General features: G+C 42.7%; 1 protein-coding gene across 1 annotated transcript in view; it reads right to left on the bottom strand.

The window, feature by feature from the left end:
- Positions 1-16,870, bottom strand: part of NUMB (NUMB endocytic adaptor protein) — a 74,299-nt gene extending 57,429 nt beyond the window's left edge. Inside the window, exon 1 of the mRNA XM_056851378.1 lies at positions 16,850-16,870. The gene's annotated coding sequence lies outside the window, so the exon portion shown is untranslated. The remainder of the gene's footprint in view (positions 1-16,849) is intronic.
- Between the last annotated feature and the right edge of the window lie 4,958 nt (positions 16,871-21,828).

Below are 21,828 nucleotides of genomic sequence, written 5' to 3'. Positions count from 1 at the left end.
CCTTTTAAATCCTCATGGCAAAAAATCTTAGATGAAAAACTGGCGTTGTTGGGCTTCTCGCAGGATATGTTATTAGATCTTGGGAAAACTAAAGCTTTTACCAAAATTAAAAAGCACATTAAAGAGCTCGATTATAACAGCACTACTTTTCGTGCTCGTCGCGTCTGTTCATCCCAGTTCTTCGGAATACCCCCTCCACGTGGTCTGCCTGCCTATACATATTATCTAACAACTCCTCGTCTCTGTAGAGCTTTTTGCTTGGCTAGATTGAATGCTAACCCTTCTATGGTAATGCAGGGCAGAATTCTGAATATACCATACTCAGACAGGATCTGCCCTTGCTCTTCTGGCTCTATTGACTCATTAGCCCATGCCCTTTTGGAATGCCGCTCTTAGGAGGAACTTCGATTGTGCTATATTTCCCCCCTTTTAATATACAAATCCAATGCTTCTGTGACTGACATAATGCCTTTTTTACTAAGTGATAGGGACCCCAAGGCTACATTGTCAGTGGCAAGATTTGTTTCAGTCCTTATATCCCTCCAACACTAGATATATGCTGCTCAAGATCACTTGATCAAGGAGCTTCTAAGGGATAAAAGGTAAAAGGAAAGGAAGTATGGTGCTCGAGACAGGTGAAGAGTACTTGCACTTAGATCTTGAAAATCCCCATCATGTAGGAAAGACAATATCTGAAAAAGATCCAACGTGTCTGGTTGCAGGTGTTTCCTCTTGCACCATCTGACAAAGGCCTTCCAAGGACTGTGGTAAATTTTGGAAACTGAACTTCTCCAGACTGACATCATGGTCTGAACAACCTGATCAGAGAAACCCTGTACGGTCAGCACTTTCCACTCAAACTCCATCCAGTCAGATGAAGCCAGGCTTGGTCCAAATAACAGACAGGACTCTAGGTTAGCATGCTGGGTGACACTGGAAGTTTCCATGAAGGCTGAACTGATAATTTCAGCAGGCTGGAAAACCATGGTTTCCTGGGCCAATAATGGGACCAGGCAAATCAGCTCTGCCTTCTCTTGTTTCATTTTGTGCAGAACATTTGGAATCAAAGGTATTGGGGTGAAGGCATACTGAAGGCCCAATGGTCATGGGATATCAGGGCATCCACTTGCTCTGCTGGTTGACACTGACTCGAGAAGAGTCTGGGTGTCTTGATTGGGGAGTCAAAGAGGTCTATGCAAGCTAGTCTGACATGTTGAATGGACTGGAATATTTCATGGCTAAGGGACCACTCCCCCTGGTCCAGCCTGGCACAGCTGAGCCAATCTGCTTGAACATTTGCTATGTTGCTGATGTCTTCTGCTCTGAGAAAGGTTAGATGTTGCTCTGCTCAAGACATAATGATCGTTGTTTTCTGCTGTAGGTAACTTCCTCCCTTTGGTGCCTCCCTGACGAATCACATGCGCCTTGGCGGTGGTGTTGCCTATCTATATGCATATGTCAATTGAGACAGATGGTCTTGGAAACGAAGTGTCAGACGAATTGCATACAGTTTGAAAAGACTGATGCTGAGGGAAGTATCTTGATGGGATCAAGTTCCCTGTAAATGGCCCAGTGCGCAATGGGCTCCCCAGCTTCTGACTGGGATCTGTTGTGATCAGTACGTCTGTGGCCACTTAAAAATGTTTGCCCACAAGCAATTGTTTCTTGCTTGCTTACCAAAGAAGGTCCTTCCTGAGATGATGACTGACGAACACATGAAGCTGCCCCCACCCCGTTGAGGCTCACCTGGCACCTATTATTGTCCTTCAGGTGCCAGGCCAAAACATTTCTTTTAAACCAGGCTTGCAAAGCTTTATCTTTTAAAGCTGTTTTTATGTTCTGCTTCAAGCCTGAGAGCAGTTTCATGGCTTGTTTTAATACTAATAATGTACTAATACTAATAATAATCTGTTGTTATTTTTTACTGTATTGCTTCTTTACTTGTGAGCTATCCTGAGCAGATTTCTGGAGGGGCAGGATATATCAAATCACAAGGGAGAAGGAGTGTGAGAAGGCCCTGCACATGCAAGGCTTTGGATTATGCCCACTGTGTTTTGTAAACACCAGGATGAACTTCTAAGAATAGATCAGTACCTATCAATGCAACCAGTTGCAATGCTTCTTCATATAAATGTACCGTATATACCCGTGTATAAGCCGACCCGCGTATAAGCCGAGGTGCCTAATTTCTCCCCAAAAATGGGGAAAAATTAGGCACCCGCATATAAGCCGAGGGTCGGCTTACAACCCCTCCCCCCTCGCAGACTTACCTTCTGGGCTCCTGGCAGCGGATCCGGTGGGGTCGGCCTTCCTGCAGCTGCAGGAGGCCCCCCCAGGCCACGCCTGGCAGTGGGAGCAGCGGCAGGGGGGCTCTGGAGGCTGCTCCCGGCCGGGAGAAGGCGGCGTGGGCGGCTGAGCGCCCTCCCCGCGGCCGCAGGGGGGCTCTGGAGGCCGCTCCCGGCCGGGAGAAGGCGAAGGGGGCGGCTGAGCGCCCTCCCCGCGGCCGCAGGGGGGCTCTGGAGGCCGCTCCCGGCCGGGAGAAGGCGAAGGGGGCGGCTGAGCGCCCTCCCCGCGGCCGCAGGGGGCTCTGGAGGCCGCTCCCGGCCGAGAAAAGGCGGAGGTAAGTTCCCCCCTCCCTCCTCCGTATTGACAGGCGTATAAGCTGAGGCCGGCTTTTTCAGCCCTTTTTTTGGGCTGAAAAACTCGGCTTATACGCGAATATATACGGTAGTACCGCTACATTAATTATACAAATTTTTTTTTTACTGAAGTACAGGATAAAATGGCATCGCTCCAATGGTAGAAGTGGAATGAGCATGAATTTCTGGAAGTAGACCTTGCCAAGAAAGTTTGGAAACCCATACTCCAGAAGATAAATATTTAAAGTTTTAAACAAATGAACGGCATACTGTTATTTCCCAGCCACTGAGTGGCTTCCCTAACATGGCATTTAACTCTTCTGATCAGTCAACTCTTCTGATCAGTCACTCATAGGAACTCAACATGAACTATCAATTACATGCAAAATTTGCCTTGTAGACTAAGGGAGGTAAAGGGGAAGAATGCTACTGCTGAAAATAATATGCAACCAAAACGAGTTCTGATCCCCCCTTCTGGTAGTTATGCAGTGCGGTGTATTGGAAAATGCCATGGATTGCCTACATCAGAGAATTTTTTTTCTTACATTCATGTAGGAAGCTTGTTAATGTTATGCATAAAGTCAATTTTCTGAAGTCAAGAAAAAAGAAAAAAGCATCAACATGAAGGGGATTACGCTGTTAGTAGTTTGCATTGAACACATGAAGCTGCCTTATACTGAAACAGACCCTTGATCCATCAAAGTCAGTATTGTCTACTCAGACCAGCAACGGCTCTCCAGGGTCTCAGGCAGGAGTCTATATTGTTTCATACTTCTAATGGTAACGACGAACCAACTATCAGGTACATATGCTATGTACATCCAGCATTAGAGAACAACCCATTAATTTAGCAACTGCTTTATCAAACAGAACAGTTTTAGGCTAGAAATCCAGCCCTCAGTTTAAAAAAAACAACCCTTTCCCAACTATGGAAATCTGTGCAAGCATCATCAACATTTTGATGAATTGTTTGCTGTTGGAATTTCTTCAGTGAAGCCAGCATTTGACCTAGCTAGTACTACTTTTCATTTGCTTGGGAGAGATTTTACTTTTGTAGCATTGCTCTCGCCTACTTGAGACAGCAGCTACTCCAGAGTGAGCAAAGCACAGTTATGTTCAAGAAGATATATGCAGCCCGTATGCTCCAGGGCAAGAATGCAGGGTTTGTGGCAGTGGCTCCTCAGAAAGGGTCAAGGCAAATTTTAAAGTAGCCAGCCTCTGCAAGCTCCAGTCACTTTGACGGCACCAGACAAGGCACCTGTTCCTTCCACATGACAAACATAGGTCATAAATGGTCATTTCATGTATACATAAGCCTACTTCTGTTTTCAATTTGTGAACTAGTGACACTGCCATTACCTTGAAGACCAATGGAAAGTTCAGTTACTTAACTGCCTAGACTACTTTAGTATAGCAGATTATATAACAAAAACATTCTACATAATAATGCATGCATAGTTTCCATTTAAAATTCACTTAAGTGTAACCTAGTCAATCTTATTTCCAAACCTCATCTACCATAAAACCCATGCCAACACATAGAAGCTTTCATGTCAATAGTTAAATGGGTCAATTTTCTGCTCCAGTGGCCATTTTGCAGAGGTTCCACTATGCCTGACAGGAGTGTGTCCTTCTTCTGAAGACATACATGTGTCTCAATTATTTCACTTCCCATTCTATCAGGACATGTCTCCATTAACAATAATTAACACAAAATGCTTTGATACCAGGAGAGCACTTGTTCTGAAAGATAGCCATGACTCTTGGTGTGCATTAGATCCAATGGTGCATTCAAACCCAGATCAGTGACATTTAGCAATTAATTTTAGCGGCCACATTTCTAAGACAAAGCTTTGAACAAGTCTGCCTTCAAGAAAAATCATACTTTTATCTTCACACCACTCTCATGACTATGTAGATGTTAAAATTATTTTAATTAATTTGTAAAAAAAATCTCAAGGTGTGATTAAGATTTAGCTGGAGAATGACTAATTCACAAATGCAAGCTATGGGCTAAAAATGCAGGATATAAATAGATTAACGCCTCAAGTACGTGAGATTTTGCACTTAGAAAAATATTTATCTCAAACCAAAGATATTTTCAAGTAATGGCACGACTCAATTAGCAATTTTCAGAAACGAGTTTTCAATACCATCTTGATAGTTGCAAATCACTTTGCAGTTTGAAGCTGCCTAACCCCTTTAGAAAATGCTTGGATAAGCACTTTAGGGGTGAACCTGGGCCATTTAAAAATGCTGTGAGGGTCACAGCACGACAGGACCAGGCAATGGGAGCAGAAGGGGGAAATCTGTTAGGCTATAGTCCTAACCACACCAGAGAGGGCATACGGGGAGGAAATGGTATAGGACTACATCTGTTTATGTAGCACCACCTGCTGCAAGCTCAACCCTTGCCAAAACTGAAAAATGTATGTAATGTGAGCTAGGAAGCAGGTATTGAGAAAAGGATTCTCTGCACACTCAAACTGGAGAACTGCCAGAGCAGACATTACAGTTAAGTGGGCCAGTGGTGTTTGATAAAAAGGCAGCTTCATATGTTCAAACAAGGAATGTACACACCAATGCCAGCGTAGCCACAATGACAGGCTATCATTTGAGCGGAGCTTCAGCCAAGCGGCTCTAATTCTGAACTGAACTCTGCAACCTTTCGCATTCATTCATGTCAGGCCCCTTATGATAGTAAGAAAGCAGGGTGCCATCATTTCAAGAACTCAAATAAGCGTTACGAGTCATCATCATTTCAGAGTATGTTAAGATACAATGCCGTTTGCTCCAAGTCATTTCTGTATTATCAGTAAAAGTAACTCCACAAGTCTTCAGATTGGAAGGAGCTTGCAAACGCTCCTTCCCTCAACCCCACTGCATAGTCCCAACAGTCAGTCCCAAAAGTTGTAGGACCCTCTAGAACAGTGGTTCCCAAACTGTGCTCCATGAAACATCTCCCGGTGCTCTGTGAAGAGATTGGAAAGAAAAATACTACTGTCATTTGGTTTACTATATAGGTGCTAGGTGAAAATTAGTGCTCCATGACAAATTTATCTCCTGAAAAGTGCTCCATGACTCAAAATGTTTGGGAACCGCTGCTCAAGAACAGGGGTCTGCAAACTGCGGCCCGTTGAGTGCGGCTCTCCGAACTTGGCTCTTTTGACTAATGAGTTTGCCGACCCCTGCTCTAGAATATTATGTCGAACAGTACAATTGTATATGCTAAGAATATGTTGCAGAGATTAGAAATGTGAAGGCCAGGTAAAAATTGCGAAAATTAGGAAAAACACTTTCCCTTCTTTCCCTCCAGTCCCTTTTTCCAGTTTTTCCAATGGAAAATTGGAAATTTTGGGGAGTACTGAAAAAACTCCTGAAAATATTCATTCAATGTGTTGTAACAGCAGCAAAACATTGGGAATTATTAAAAAAGGAACTGAAAACAAACTTATTATAATGTCTACATAAATTTCTATTGTAGTGTTGCTATTTCTAAAGTACTACACACACTTGTAATCACCCAAACTACAAAGAGCAAACATTAAAAATGGTGAGTGGAGTACCTTCCCTGTGAAGACAGGCGATAGCTTCTGAAGCCTTTTAGTTTAGAAAAAAGAAACAAGGGCTTACAATGCATTATAAAGTTATGAATTGTCAAAAAGCTACTTGCACTTGATAAACTGCAGCAACTTGGAGAGAAAGTCGAATTGTCAGGACTAATACAGGAAATTGAGGAAACTGAAGGAAAACAATTTACTATAATTGCAGGTTACAAGACCATTAATGGACAGAATATTGACTACACGGGGAACCATCACAATTATACAAGATTAAAACACCACCACATATAAAGAATGTGGGAATTGTTAAATTTAGAAATAGCAAAGCAAGACTGGCAAACAAGTTTGTCAGATGTCACCAATGATTGGTTCTGTGTTAATATAAGAACCTCATTCATGTTCCGAGGGAGCCAGTGTGGTGTAGTGGTTAAGAGTGGCGGACTCTTAATCTGGAGAACCAGGTTTGTTTCCCCACTCCTTCACATGAAGCCTGCTGGGTGACCTTGGGCTAGTCACAGTTCTCTCCAAACTCTCCCAGCCCCACTTACCTCACAAGGTGTCTGTTGTGGGGTGGGGAAGAGAAGGTGATTGTAAGCCTCTTTGCTGAAAACATTTGAATGCTATTGTGTATCCCATTTTTATTATGTTCATTACCCACTGGTCCATGTTGGACCGGTTCCACTGGGGGAGGCACTTCCTCCCAGTTGTGGGGATCTGGCATCATGCTCTCTTTTGTTGGGGCTTATTCCCCTTATTGGAATTAAAGGGCTGAGGTTGACTGTTTTTGGACTGGAAATATCCTTGTCTATACTCCTGTCTGTTTCTGTTCCAGTTGGGGCGTCTTTGGTTGTCCCAAAGCCCAGCAGAGTACACTGGCTTCTAAAGGAATGTGAAGGGTTCTGCCTTCTATCATCTCTCCTATATGCTCCAGGTGTGGCTTTCTTCTTATCCTGGTTTCTACTGGGAAGTCATCCAGGTAGTCTCCAAAGAGTTTATTTCCCTGAAATGGAAAGGATGCTTGGAATGCTAATTAGCTTGCCATGCTCTGAGTCACAGGCTTCTACATGCCACTACTGCTGACTCCATAACATGGGAGGAAAAGCACAGTGTGTCCAGAGTGGCATTAGCCTTAAATACAACCACTTTAAGGAGCCTACTGCCACCTTCCTGGTCATTTTGTTTTTCAGAATCCGCTGAACTAGCTCTCTAGCCCAAGCAATGGAAGCCCCTGCAAACAGAGACGATGTGACTGATAACCCTTACAATTAGGGTGAGGCCTAATGGGATTTTCTGAGGGCATAATCTAACAGTCTAGTTGGTCACATAGGGATTCATCCCCATCTTTAGTACCAAGCTTCCTGAAAGGAGAGCTACAACGGGAGCATCTACTAATGGAACCTGTAAGAGATCCATAGCGTGGTTAGGCAAAGAAGAAAACATTTTTGCTAAAACCAAGTTCTATTTATTAGAAAGAGGATTTGCCCATTCCTCTTTCATTTGGTTCTCAAATAATTCTGGAATGGCACTATTTTTTACACACTAGGTAATCTGCAGAAAAAATCCTTTAGGTTTGGCTTTAGGATTTAGTTTCTTCTTCCACCGTTTCTAGGGACTCAGAGCTCTAATGGCATCACAGCCTTGGCTAATAGTCTCTGACAGTCCCCTTGGTTAAAGAGATGCTTGGGTTGCTCTGGGACTATTATCTCCTTCTCAGACATTTCCCCTTCTTCCTTATCAGAAGAACTGTTTGACTCCCCTTAGACCCCATAGGAGGGGGCTGGGTTCCTGTGAAAAGAGTGGATCACCTTTTTTTGTGCCACCTTAGCCAGCCAGGGCTAGCGCCCTGCAACCTTCCCCATCTGAGGAATCCTCCTTGCTTCCCCATCTAAACAATCTACTGGGATGATATGATCTGGACCTTAAATGATCGCTTTTCTGGCCCCCTCATGGGGAAGGTGCAGCCTGCTTTTGCAGGGACTGGACTTCTTCTAACATTGCATGGCAATGCCAACTTGCTATCTCGGAGTGGGGGCGGGGAGAGAGAGAGATCAGAAAATGAAGATTGGGAGCACTAGCTTGTTCCATCTCCCTGATTGCTCCATTGTTGACATGAGCACTGAGCCCAAGTGTCTGCTGTCTTCACTAGTGTGGAGAATCTTCCCACTGCTGTTGAGGTATCCTCTGAGGTGCAGTCATGTTCCTCTCGCCACCTCTGCTCGTCAGCCATTGCCTGCTTTTCTACAGGTCTGCACCTGCTTGACCATGCCAGGGAGCAGTTCCCCAACCTTTTTTAGCCTGTGGAGGCCTTTGGAATTCAGACACAGGGTGCTGGGCACAACCACAAAGTGGCTGCTGTAGGAAGTTAGAGACAAACACACAGAGGAAGCCCGTGCACAGGAAACAAGAGGAGTAATTTAAAAATACAGACTAGGAAAGAGGAGTGTGAGAGAGAATAAAACCGAGTACAAATCAGATCAGGACCCACCCACCCCAGCCCCACTCACTTGCTAAAAAGACTTGGTGAGTACCAGGAAAAGTGTTGGTGGACACGACACTGGGGACCCCTGAATAAGACAATCAAAAATGGAACCGGAAAGAAAACATTACCTATAAACTATGGACTATTAAGAAGTTTTCTGTGGTTTCATGAAGGCCCAGGGATTATAAAGTGATCTCAGTAGCTGCCACTCAAGTCTGAAAGAAAAAAGGCCAGCATGGAGCTCAATGTCACCTTTGATGTCATTTTAAAAAATAAAAGGTCGGCATGATAAAAGCAAATATCTATTATACATAAATAATTGTTACATTCAGACTGCTCCTCTCATATTCTTATATCTAAATAGTGAAGAGGTTTCACGAGAAATTGGTCTATGACCATCATGGTTTGGAACAGTAAATTCCAAAATGAAGCCTGGCCTTTTAGATCTTTGATTGAATATGATTTTGTGGTCTGTAACATTTGTACTGTACTACTTTACTACCTTAAAATATTGTAACTGGTATGCATCTCTCCATTTTCATCAAGGGATCCACATATTTGAAATGCAAGCCCTGTTTTGATTCCTTAGGAACCATCGTTGTTCCAAATCTGCTATAAAAACCAAAGTAAAAAGTTTGTAAAAAGCCAATGCACAAAGTTTACTGTCTTCTTAGTTAAGGCCCTCTTAAACATTACGCTAATTAAGACTGCATTCCTCTGTGCACCCTAACATGGTCGTAGTTCGCAATGAATTAAATGGAATTTATGAGCAAACAGGGTTTCAGGCTGTAAGCCTCTATTCTTCAAGAAGACTACATCTGGTATCAATTTAAAGTATCTAGTAGAAAAATTGCCACTGAAGCCAGAGAATCCATCCAAAAGTGCAGTATATTTAATATCAACTGTCCATCAACACAGCTCATCACAGAATTGTGAGGATGACAACTGATTGAACTACACAAACTAGAAATGCACAGCAACCAAAGCACTTTCCTACCATGAAGCTTACCTTCTCCAGACAGAGAATTATAGAAATTGAAGCCAAAAGCATACCAGTTATGTTAGCACGAGGGAAAAGAACCCATTGATTTAGTGACTTTTCCAGACAATTTGGCCCAGCTCTTTCCAAACAACAAAAGAGACTCAGCAAGAAGCCAAGCCAGCAAAGATTCCTCAGTAAGGTTTTTGGTTGGCAAGCTATTTGTTTTGGGGCAAAATTTAAAGAGTTTCAAGTTATAAAAATGAATTATGCAGAATGACGTTTACCGTTGTTCACTTATGAAATTTACTATAAAATGGCAGCTACAAAAGACCCAATTTCAAACCTCTAACAAAACAAAGCATAACACAAACTATTGTTTTATTACTCTTTTGTGAGAGGTTTCAGATGACTATGCAAAACATTAACTTTTTGGCCAAAACACTGATGAACTTAAGAGACGTTAAGAGGTACTACTAGGCACAGTCGGCTTCTTTTTCCTAAAAACTGGTTTTGTTTAACTGAAAAGCAGCCTTAGCAGCTGGAATCGAAGGAGTGCCAAGGGAGGAGGCAGTTGCTTTTCCTTTCCTACAGAGCAGAGGTAGGAACTCTATTTTTATGCAAGAGGGGAAAATAGCCATTTGAAAACCTTCTTCACAGTGTCCACTTGCTGCCCAACTTTATGTGACTGCCTCAATGATTTGTTTGAAATTCAAAACAAACAGCAGTTCATATAGTTCCACATCTATGATGTGGCTGTATTCAGTAATGCAGGTGATGTGTGCTCACTATTTGCTTAGATTACTGGGGTGCTCATGGGTCATCATAGACATGTCACGTGTCATTAAAAATCAGCTATATTAGAGTATGTGCTGCTTTCACAGCTGTACAGCTGGAGGCATTCATTAGCTGGTGGCATTTATTGATAGTACATGCTCAGAAATTACAGGATCAAACCACAGTTCCCAGCCAGCAGTGCAAGAATATCAGCATTTTGCAAAATAGTAAAGGCCACACTGTGAGGCAAATCATGCAGCATGCCTTCTCCCTCACCCAACAAGACCAAGACAACAAAAAAGCTTCGTTTTTTCAAGTTAATATTTTCCCCATATTTGGGGGGTGAATGGGAGGCTACAGCGGAGGCAAACAGTCTGAGAAAAAGACAGTGCACGATATTTGCCATCGAGACCCAAACACTCCCATGAAAACAGACTCAGGAAGCAAAACAGGGCATGGCTGAAATAGACAGACAAGCCACATAGCCAGATCCCCCCACCCCGCCCCAACATCTTTAAATAATTTAACAATAATAATGCACTAAGCATTTAACACAATTCCAAGCATTCAATTTACAGAATAACTGTCATCCAAACAAAGGGGTTGATTTAGCATCCCAGAAGAAAAACAGCTTGGAGGACAGTTTTGAACAGTCAAAAGACAGGAAGTAGAAGTTAAGCAGCACACCTTCAAACTGTAATATGAGACTATTTTTCAGTAAAATACACACAAGTTCCTTGCTACCCCCTTACTGCTCCATACTGACTGCTATGACTGACAGAAGGAAGCCGTTTTCATAGCTTAGAAAGCTTCTGAATCCATCTTTCAAGGCTTAATCTGCTATGAATATAACAACAATTTTTGAACCAGTTGGCAGATGCCTCATAAAGGAATCAAGAGCACTGAAGAGAATCATCATTACTAGTAAATTTCTTTTTACCTTCCTCCAGACTGGTAGAACGCTCAAGACAGTTTGTAGCCCATTTCTGTCACATGCCTCCATCCAAGACATCTGCAAGTTACTGGTCATGTATTCAGCAGCACTTAAATTCAGATGCTTTCTAACCCAAGTTCCCAAAGGCATTTATGGCTGAATTCAATGTCAAAAACCTTAGCTCAAAGGCTAATTCTCTGTAAGGTGCAAATACAGGCAGTTTAGTTTGTTTCCCCACACACAAAACACAAAGCAGGATTCTAAGCAAGGATAAAATCAAGACTTAGAATTCCAGTTTGATGGGGGGAGGAAACAGGCTCCAATTTGTAAACATGTCTGCATTAAACAAATCACAGCAATCTGCAACATCCCAGAAGTTTTCAATCACACCCAGAGTCCAAGGAGAATACATAAGCAATTTCATGACTGTCATGAACAAAGCACAATTTGTCATGACAATTCAGTGCAACCAGTTTCCACAACTTTCTCAATTACTAAACTATTTTTAAATGTACAAATAAAACAGTAGTCACACAAACCTTTGCTGTTTATATAGTCATGGGTAGCAGCTAAGCAACCACATTTGAAGATTTAATTCTAACTTTGTACATACACATGATCAAATGCTACCTGCTTTATTGCTGTAACCCTATGGTAAGACCTTACCAATAACAAAATCAACTAACTACAGTTAAGCAAAGGGGGTTGGTAAAACACTTGGCTCAGTTAATCCCTGTGATTGTAAACAAGCATCCCTAGTCAAATATAGTGAAGAGCTGAGGCTTGTTTGCCTTTCCATGTCTTGGAAAAGGTGGGAACTCTTTTCTGAACTCTCACTGGAACAATCACGCCCATCAATTTCCTTGATATTCTGTCACTTCAGACAACTGGGGGATGGGAGAATCAGGCAGATGACCCTTTGGAGCAACCCACCTCAATTTTGCTCTCATTTGGGCACCTCCTCCAGACATGCTGCAGTTCCAAGACAAATTGTGTCCCCACCAGTTTTTAAAATGATATCTCCCACAGTTGTGAAGTGGCTTTGGGAAAGGGAAGCTGGGTCTGGAGAGCGTGTAGCTGACTCACCAAAAACTGTATTGTGTAGCTTGGCCCTAAGTCAGCATGCTTTTAAAACTTGTAGAGACACATATCAGTCTTCCAAGCCAGACGCTGTATTGAGAAGTACTAGTCCTGCAACTCAATAGAAGGTTCTCCATCAGACCTCCCAAGTAAATGCCACCTCAGACGTGGATGAGGATGCACAGAGAGGCATCCCGTTATAGCCTTCTCCCCCATGCCCACGACCAGACACAAGTAGCACACTGTCAAGACACAATCTGCAGAGAGCAGACATCTACCATAGGACTAGCAAAAACAAGTTCAGCATTATAGAGCTTTCATCTCTAGAATCCTGGCACTTCCATCAGTACATTCAGTTAAAGCTTACCAAGAGGCCCTCCCAAGTATGTGAGCAAGAGGTCAAGTCATCAAAAGACTAATTTTAAGATAATTTTTTATCCAAAAATCATAAATTCTTCTTCCAAGAACAACTACATTTTTGAGAAATGTTACCCTTTTATGCATGTTCAAAGTCTTCCTGCTAATAAATATTTGGATTGCTGAAGTCTCACTTTATTGGTTTGGAAATGATGATCCTACATCTTAGACTAATCTATAGCCAAGATTTTCCAAGAAGTCTCTGGATTTAATTAAAATATTTCAAGATACAATTGAAAAGATTTATGATCATACAAGTTGTAGTATAAACATGTGCAACTTTGAACTTAACAATCACTTTAGATACAGTTTTTAGCTACACTGCTTTAACAATGAAACAAAGGAGAATGCATACAACATGTCATATCATCTGAGACCATATACTACAAGGGACAACAAATCTAAACTCTTGTGCTTTGAAGAGGTTATCAAGTAGTTACTCACTGGTGAACATGAACTAGGTTAAAATAGGGTGGAGAATAGCCACTTGCCCTTTCACAAGTAAGTACTGCCTTCAATCAACTTGACAAGTTTTAAAAACTTCATTCATTTTTCTGGGCTGTAAATATTTCTTACAGGCTATAAATCCTTGAGTGATAGACTCCAGCTCAGGTAAGTCATCAAATAGTTATATGCATTCTTTTATTAAAGGCCTTGATTTCTCAATGCATAAATCATTTTTAGCTTTACCTAGCTCCAAAGCATAAATGGCTAGTCAAATTTTTCTGATGTGAAAGCCCTGGATGTGGTTTATAGCATTTACATATTTTTGTAATTATATAACCCTTAATTAATTATTAGTTAGTAAACAAGGTTTTAATATGACATTTTGCCATGAAACTGAAAACCTGGCATTTTTTATGTCGATCATACATGATCCTCCAGTCCATGCATAAACTAACTTTTTATTAAGAATAAACTTGTATTTTAAAGGTCAATTTTTAATACCTATGTTGAAAATAAAGACATGCTCAGAGCAAGACAACTTTGAGCTCATACATAAGTGAGATAAAACCCCTTCATATTCTGTCATTTTCAAAGGCATCTACTTCATAAATGTATTCCGAAGAACTTGAGTGCAGATTACATCGAACAGCTATTATTTTATTTAAGTTGATTATTTTGAGTCACAACATACACAGCTGTAGCTGAAGTGGGGGGATGCAGTCTAGTAACTGCTGCTGACTCACCTGCTCGGTTAGATCAGACCATCTTTTGAAATTAGAGCTTAACACATGGTATAAAAGATCCTTGTTAAAAGTTAAATACATTGTGGACTTCAATATTACATTGTTGCATAACATACCTGGAAGCCACTTATACCAATGCATTCTCCAAGGCAACTAACTGCAATCCTAAAAACATTTTCCTGGAAGTAAGGCCCATAAAGTATACCCAAGTAGGATTCTAAGTAGACCTGCGTAGGAGTACAATCTAAGTGGTATATATAACACATTTCTCTGGATGAATTCTTACTTCAATGAAAGATGCACCACATCAAAGTAGGAACACATTTTCCCATCACTGATAGCATCCTAATAGCTAATTTTTCCATCCTAATAGCACAAATGATTTATGCCAACGAGCTCTTGTTTCACTGACAGAAGTGTTCATTACACCACCCGTTGAAACTTTGTTATTGTTTGTACAAAACCTTTTGTGTGTGGCAGAGCTGGGACTTAACCCCCTTTCATCCAACACATTCTATACTTTGTTTCACACTAAGGAAGCCTGTCTCACCATTTGATAAGAGACATAGGTAATAATTACGCATCCTTCCTCTATTCAACTTCTGTTTGTATTTCACTCACATGACTGTGATGTCATCAGTATAGCGTTTCCATGAAGAATAGCCAAGAAGTGAAGGAATGGGGGGGAAACAGTTTTAACAATCCAGTGGAAAAAATGGCACTGATCAGCACTATTTTTTTCTATGTCAAACACATTAAAAAGCAGATGGCCTTAAAAGACTGACCCTGATTTCAATTACACAACAATCTGGGAAGCCAAAAATGTGCTTAACATGTACACTTTTGCAGCAGACACTAACCAGAAACAAATGCCACTGTGGTTTAGTTTACAGATCCAACTCCATAGCAGTGTTTTGAGTTAGAAATTAAGTACACAATTTGGTGAATCCAAAAGTTTAAAACAAACAGTTTACTGCATATAGTCAGCAACCCTTGGTAAAATGCCCCACATTGGCAGGCTGAATTAACTACTGGTGGGGGAGAAGACTTGGAAGATATGACAGGCCACACATTCAACAGAATAAGTTCTGCCAGAATATTTTCTGTAGCTTTCTAAAACATTAATAATAAACAGATTACATAAATCTGTTAGATTAAGGGGTTACGGATAAATGCTGTTGCAAAACACAGTACCAGACAGTTGTCAAAGAAGCGATTATATGTAAATTCATTAAACCCCTTTGAGACAGTACATTTAGCCTTCAACATTTTTAGCATCTGATGAGTCATAAGTACATTCAGTGATTTCAGGCTATATATGCAATATTCACTAACCCATGAAATCAAGCAATATAATTGAACAGCAACTGCAATTTACATTAAAATATAAAGCCACCCACTGAAAAGCCCATTCACTTGTTTTATGTTTCTCTCCACGATACAAAAGATGTTCTCCCTTGAATGACACAGTCATGTTGACAAAGACCACCACCTCGCCCATGGAAACGCTTTGAAATTAAACCACCTCGACTTAGCCCCATCGTATACCAAATCCATTTCATATAAAGCACAGCGGTAAGGTACAACAATTCTTGTCTCCAGTCGCATACTAATTCTCCACTAGTAGAAAAGGGCAAGAGTCCAGTAGCACTTTAAAGACTAACAAAAATATTTTCTGGTAGGTTATGAGCTTTCGTGAGCCAGATATCTGAAGAAGTGAGCTGTGGCTCACGAAAGCTCACACCCTGCCAGAAAATATTTTTGTTAGTCTTTAAGGTGCTACTGGACTCTTGCCCTTTTCTACTACTGCAGACAGACTAACACGGCTACCCACTGGGAATAATTCTCCACTCTTCCACCAGCCTGCGGCTCTAAAGTAAACGCTCAGCAAAAAAAAAAAAAAAAATTCATTCAAACAAGTAGCACTGAAATAGCATAAAATACAAGCCAGTTCTAAGGAGAGCAAGCCACTTGCTCGCGTGCATTTCGAAGTGCCTACAACTCGGGGGATCTGGGGCCTAGAAGACAGCTCAGTTTTCTGGCGCGCACGAAGCCGGGGAAGGGCCAGTCTCCCAGCCGAGAATCCATCCCCCCCTTCTCAAACAGCGCGGTACCTTCGGCGATCCGCCTCTCACTCCTCCTCCCAACTTCCTGCATCTGCCTCTCTCTCCCCGTACCTCTTTCCTTTGGCAGAGGACTCCTGATCTTCCTGCATTCCTCTGCCGCTGGCTCCTTGCCCAGGTTCATGCTGGGGTTCAGCCGGGGTCCTCCTTAACTTTAAGGAGCCGGCTCGAGAGCAGGCGGCTCCCGTTCCCTCCGGCCGCAAAGGGCGGCGGAGCCTCACACACCACTGCCGCCGCCGCCGCCGCCACCCCCCTCCTCTTCCCCGGCAGCACTTTCCCCCGTCGCCTCGGGTCTCCCCCGCCCGGCCACCGCTTCGCCTCCGAGCAGCCCCACACCGGCGCTCCCCCTGGCGTCCGCCTCACCCCCCCCCAAAAAAAATCCTCCCCCTCCCCGCCCCACACGCCGGATCTCCCGGAGTTCAGCCGCCCACCTCCTTCCTACACTTACCCCGCCGCAGCTTCCGAGAGGCAAGGAGCCCCCCTCCCTCCACACACACACACCACAGCCCGGGCCTTTCCCCTCAGGTCGCTCAGCTCTCTCTGCTAGGACGGGGGTGGCGGAGGGGAAACCAGTCGAGGTTCTCGCCTGCTGCCGCCGCCGCCGCCCCCCATTCAACGGGCCCAGCCCCACCCCGGCCCGTTTCCCGGGCCCGACCACTCGCTCTCACCTGCTACCCGCAGCCGCCTCCTCCTCCTCCTCCCTCCTCCTCCCTTCGGCACCTCCTTCCCGTCCCCTGACAACCACCCCCGCCTCCATCCCAACCTCTACCTTCCCCGCGTATTGGCCACTTCCGCAGGAGTTTCTCGTTTGCTATTGGCGGCCGCCGCAGTCTGTCAATCTCTTAACTCCGCCTTTCGTTCGCCGAACGTTTTAATCGAGTCTAGGGCTTTATCGCCCCCACTACTTTCCTTATCTTTTTTTATTGGTTCAGACTGTAAAAGTGGGTGCCTACGATAGGCCAGAGCACATGTCAGTCATGGAGAGATCTCCGCCTCCCGCTACATAGGTACATAGATGCGTCTAATTCGTCTGGGTTTGGTTGCACAAGAGGGAGGGCCACCGTTACAGTGGAGTGCCTGACCTGGGCTTAACCCTTTTCTGAGGCAGGGTGCGTTGCTTTCGTCTCGCCCGGGTTTAGGCAGTTGGGCTTTGTTGCTTTTAAATGATGATCAACTCAACCCCATTTAAGGAAGAGTAGCAAGTATTGCGTATATGTTACCACGTGTGGACTGAGAGGTCAAAAGGAGGTAGACAGGGCCATGCCCTCCTCATGGAGGGAACAGCTGCTCTGCTCTCCTGTTTCTGCAACGGCTATCAGCGATAGCCGCCCCATGGCTTGCCCAGACTGAGCCTGGTAACTGCCGCTAGAGCTAAGCCCAGTGCTTGCCACCATGCAGCTTAACCTGGCGGTGGCCATGATGCAACTTGCCTGAGCTGACCCTACAACTTGCCCTGTGGTAGCCACTGTGCAGCTTCTCCAAGCTGAGCTTGGTGGTGGCCACTGCACAGTTTGCCTAGGCAGTGCAACCACCCACCATTCAGCACCTGCTGTGCTTGGCTGGGGCCCCCAGAGCTAGCTGGGCCGGGAGGTTTGGGAGATGCAGCCCCCACGGCTATCCACCTACCATGACTTTCAATGTGTCCATGATGACCAATCTGGCCCTGTATATTACAAATATGAGGTGTCCCAGGTCCATCTGTTAAATTTTCTTAGAATAGCAGAATTGGGAAACATCCCCTCCTACAGCTGCCAGTTTCCTACCCCCGGCTTTCATTTCTTGCCACCATTCCTGTGGCCAGTGGGAGAAAAATAATCTTTTCAAATCGCTATCAGGCAACAGAGTGACATCACTTTCAGGAAAAACTTGGAAGTGATGGTTTTACCATAATGTTTCTGGTGATTGCTGGAGAGGTGTGATTTCATTCCCGGATTTTCCCTGGAAATGACATCACATGGGCATCCAACAGTACCCCACCACTTCCCTCCCCAGATGCCTGCTGGTTGCCAGGCTATACTTGGTAACTCTGTCCCCTATCAATAATTTGTACCTCACAAGGTTGCAACAGCTCTGGCTTAGGAAATTCCTGGAGATCTGGAGATGCTGTCTAGAGAGGGTGTAGTTTGGGGAGAGAATGGTACTCAGTAGGGGTGTAATGCTAGAGTCTGCCCTACAAACCTTCCATTGTCTTCAGGGGAACGGTGCTCTGGAGATAAGCTGTAATTCCAGGAAAAATCTAGGCCCCAACTTGTAGTTAGTAACCCTAACAGCACAATCTCCAACTATGAGATGGAAAAGCATTTACAACTGTAAAACATTTCTGATACCTTTTGTTGTTATTAAATATAGAAAACTAGAATTCCCAGCTTGGCAGATGGGTTGAATAACAGGATCTGTCACCCATTTTACTATATTTTTAAAACATAGAAACTATCAACATTCTTACGCCTTATTAATTTTCTCTCTGGATGTAAGTCTATCCGCTTTATATGTTGTCTAGCAAAATGTTCATTGTTTCAGTATCATAGCTATTTTGTCAAAGTTGTTGGGAAATTGCCTTTTGTGTAGCACTAGGATACCAGCATATATTTGTATTCAGAAAGCAACAAGGAGGAAAAGTCATTTTTACTTTGGCCACAGTGCAATAATTATTTTTCTTCCCAAAAACCTTAAAAATTGATTTTGTCAATTTAGATTATATAAGATTATTTGGCCCAGAAGAGTAAGACTACCCTAAATTCTTCAGTAACATAATCTGCATTAACCCTAATTGATTAGTTGGCAATCAGATTTACTAAATTATGTTACTATTTTACTGGTATTAAATTATTAACTGAAACTCACTCTACTTAGTTGGAAACAGATTACTTTCTTCCATATTATTCTTTCGATTGCAGACTAGAGCAGGTACAAAGGAGCTTTTGCATTAAACAAGGCTCAGTTTTTAAAACAATCTATATTTGACAGAGACTGGATTTATACCTAAGTGGTTTTGACATGCCCATTTTGTATTAGCTAGTGGGGATAATGAAGTTCAAGAGATTCTTTGAGGGTACACTAAGCATAAATAGAAAGGAAGGAAGGGTGAGAGGGTTGTGTGATATGGTACAAATAACTTTTACTTACCACTGTGAGATAAGTTGACAACTACCATATTCATGCCCTGTCTTTGAGTTTCTGGAGAGTAATAGTACTGGGAAAGAGAATGTTGGACCAGATGGAGCTGTGATCCTGTAATTTTTGTATGCTCTGCTTCATTCTTTGAACATGTTTGACTAACAGCTGTCTAAAGACCTCAGTGATGCTCCCCTTGAATTGATCATCTCTCTGTTTAAGCTTCCGTGTGACTCTTGAGGTTTCTTTAAATATTTTCCAGAAGGCTGATAATTGACTGTGGGTGGTGTTTATGAATGCAAAACCACAAGATAGCATGACTAAGTTTAAAGGGTCAGTACCCAGTACTCTGCAAGTCACTACTTGAAACCCTTTTGTTGGAATCCTTAGTACATACAACTAGCCTCGGGTTCAGCATGAAATGCAGAATGTTTCTGCAATACAGCCTTTGATTGGATATAGTGGTATGGCAAGCACCTTTTCCAAAGTCATCCACAGACACAAGAGTATATGAAAATAATGTAAGCACTTGCTTTGCCAGAGTCACCATCAAGCATTCCAAGATAAAACCCTTGGTAACATACAAAGCAATTGTGGCCCAATTTTTAATAAAAACGGGGAAGGTAAAGGGAGGAAGAGCAGTTTTCAGTATGAACAAGGATTTGAACCAAAGTATGGAACCTGAGGAAACAAGATGGGTTAGAAAAACCTAAATTGAAAAGAAAATAATTGTAACAGGAATCTACATTGTTGTTTGTATGTGTTTTAGTGTTATATTTTAAATACATCTTCTGCCTACTAAAAATGGGCCAGGAAGTGAACAGTGACCAGTCTGGATAGTTTCATTTACTTTGTTCATCAACTAAAATTAATCTCCAGTGTTGTTAATAAAAAGACTGTTTCCTTTGCTCTTGGCTGTAAAGGGATCCATGTGTACTGTATGGTGTCAGACATACAGCTGGTTAACTACTGGCTTTTATATTTCAATTGGACGGCTTCCATTTGTGGCCCCTTCTTCCCAGAATGTCATGGGCACAATCTTATATTAACTATACCACTGAAATCAGCTGAGCTGACCAATCTGCCAAAAATACAAAGGGGCATTTAGATCATAGCCCCCCCCCTCTCTCTCTCACACACACACACACACACACACTTTTTAAAACAACCAGTCTAAGGTTGTGGAGCATTGAAAAGCTTGTACAGATCCTTGTATTATTTTGAAGATCTTTAAGATCAACTGAATCAATGCACTTAACTACACGGAGAACAACAGTCACTGTGTAAAGACAACATGATTGCCACTGAAATAATTTTTCAAATGTTTCTAATTATAATAAAAGTTTTGCAAAGTTACAACTAGCTTCTGCTTGATATTCTTTAGTTGAGATAAGAGGTTGGTTCAGCTCCATCTTCTTTGAAAGGAGGCTGACTTTATTATTGCTGACACAGGACTTCAAACAAGGAATTGAACTTTAAACCTCCATGATAACAGAGTAGGCAGCATTATCTTGTGTCACGGGGTGACCTCAGTTTTCATAGATGTTACAGCTCTGAGTTGGAACGGTAATCACAAACGAAGGAAATTATTACATCAATAGTAAATAAAGGCCAGCAATGTAGACTGCAATTAAAATTGATTTATTGGATGCCTACATTGATACTTAAATTAGACATTACTAATTTTCTCTGTGCCATGTTTTCCTGCATTTGTTTGCCTTTAATGGTAAAAGATAGGGGAAATAATAGGGATAGGAAACCTGACTGAAGACTTGAAGAGGGGTATAGCTCAGTGGTAAAACACAAGTTTTGCATACAAAAGGTCCAGGTTCAAAAAAAGATCTTGGATTAACACAGAACTGAGCAGGATGTCTGCTAAGATCCTGGAGACCTTCAGTCCACCAGAGTGAACAATATGGGGCTAGGTGGGCAGTGGTCTGCTTTTATATAAAACAGCTTCATTTGCTCCTATTGCAATAGCCTCTTGTTGTGCAGAGGTGAGTCCATATGGTTGGGAGAAGTTTGGCAATTACTACAGAAACAAGAGAGAAATCCAGTGGCACCTTGAAAGACTGGATGCGATCCCATTGCATCTGAGGAAGTGAGCCCTGGCTCACGAAAACTCACGCTGGAATTAATGTTGTGAAGCTTTAAGGTGCCACTGGACTTCTGTTTGTTTTGCTGCAATAGACCACCACAGCTACCCCTCTGGAATTGTCATGGCTAGAGCAGCCAAACCTGCCAAAATATCCTAGGCATGATGTTGTTAAAAAGAAAGGAACCCCCTTCAGGCCATCCTATAATGTCGAGAACATGATTTGTGCCCACTCTACTACCATGACCCTTGTTCTCAGCGCAGGATCAGAGTCCAACTGGCTTCTTTTCACACTGACTGTTGTGCGTGCGCATGGGAATGCTGTAGTGCAATAACTTCATTCAGTTTCTTTCCTTGGTCATTTTGTTATCTGAATTTTCCCCTCACATACTTTCTCCTCTCCCTCCCTTAAAAAGCAGGGCGCTTGGAGTCTTGGAG

This window comes from Euleptes europaea, chromosome 6 (genome assembly GCF_029931775.1).
Source record: "Euleptes europaea isolate rEulEur1 chromosome 6, rEulEur1.hap1, whole genome shotgun sequence".
NCBI lineage: Eukaryota > Metazoa > Chordata > Lepidosauria > Squamata > Sphaerodactylidae > Euleptes > Euleptes europaea.
The sequence above is the reverse complement of the archived record's forward strand: the minus strand, read 5'-3'. Positions and strand labels throughout refer to the sequence as shown.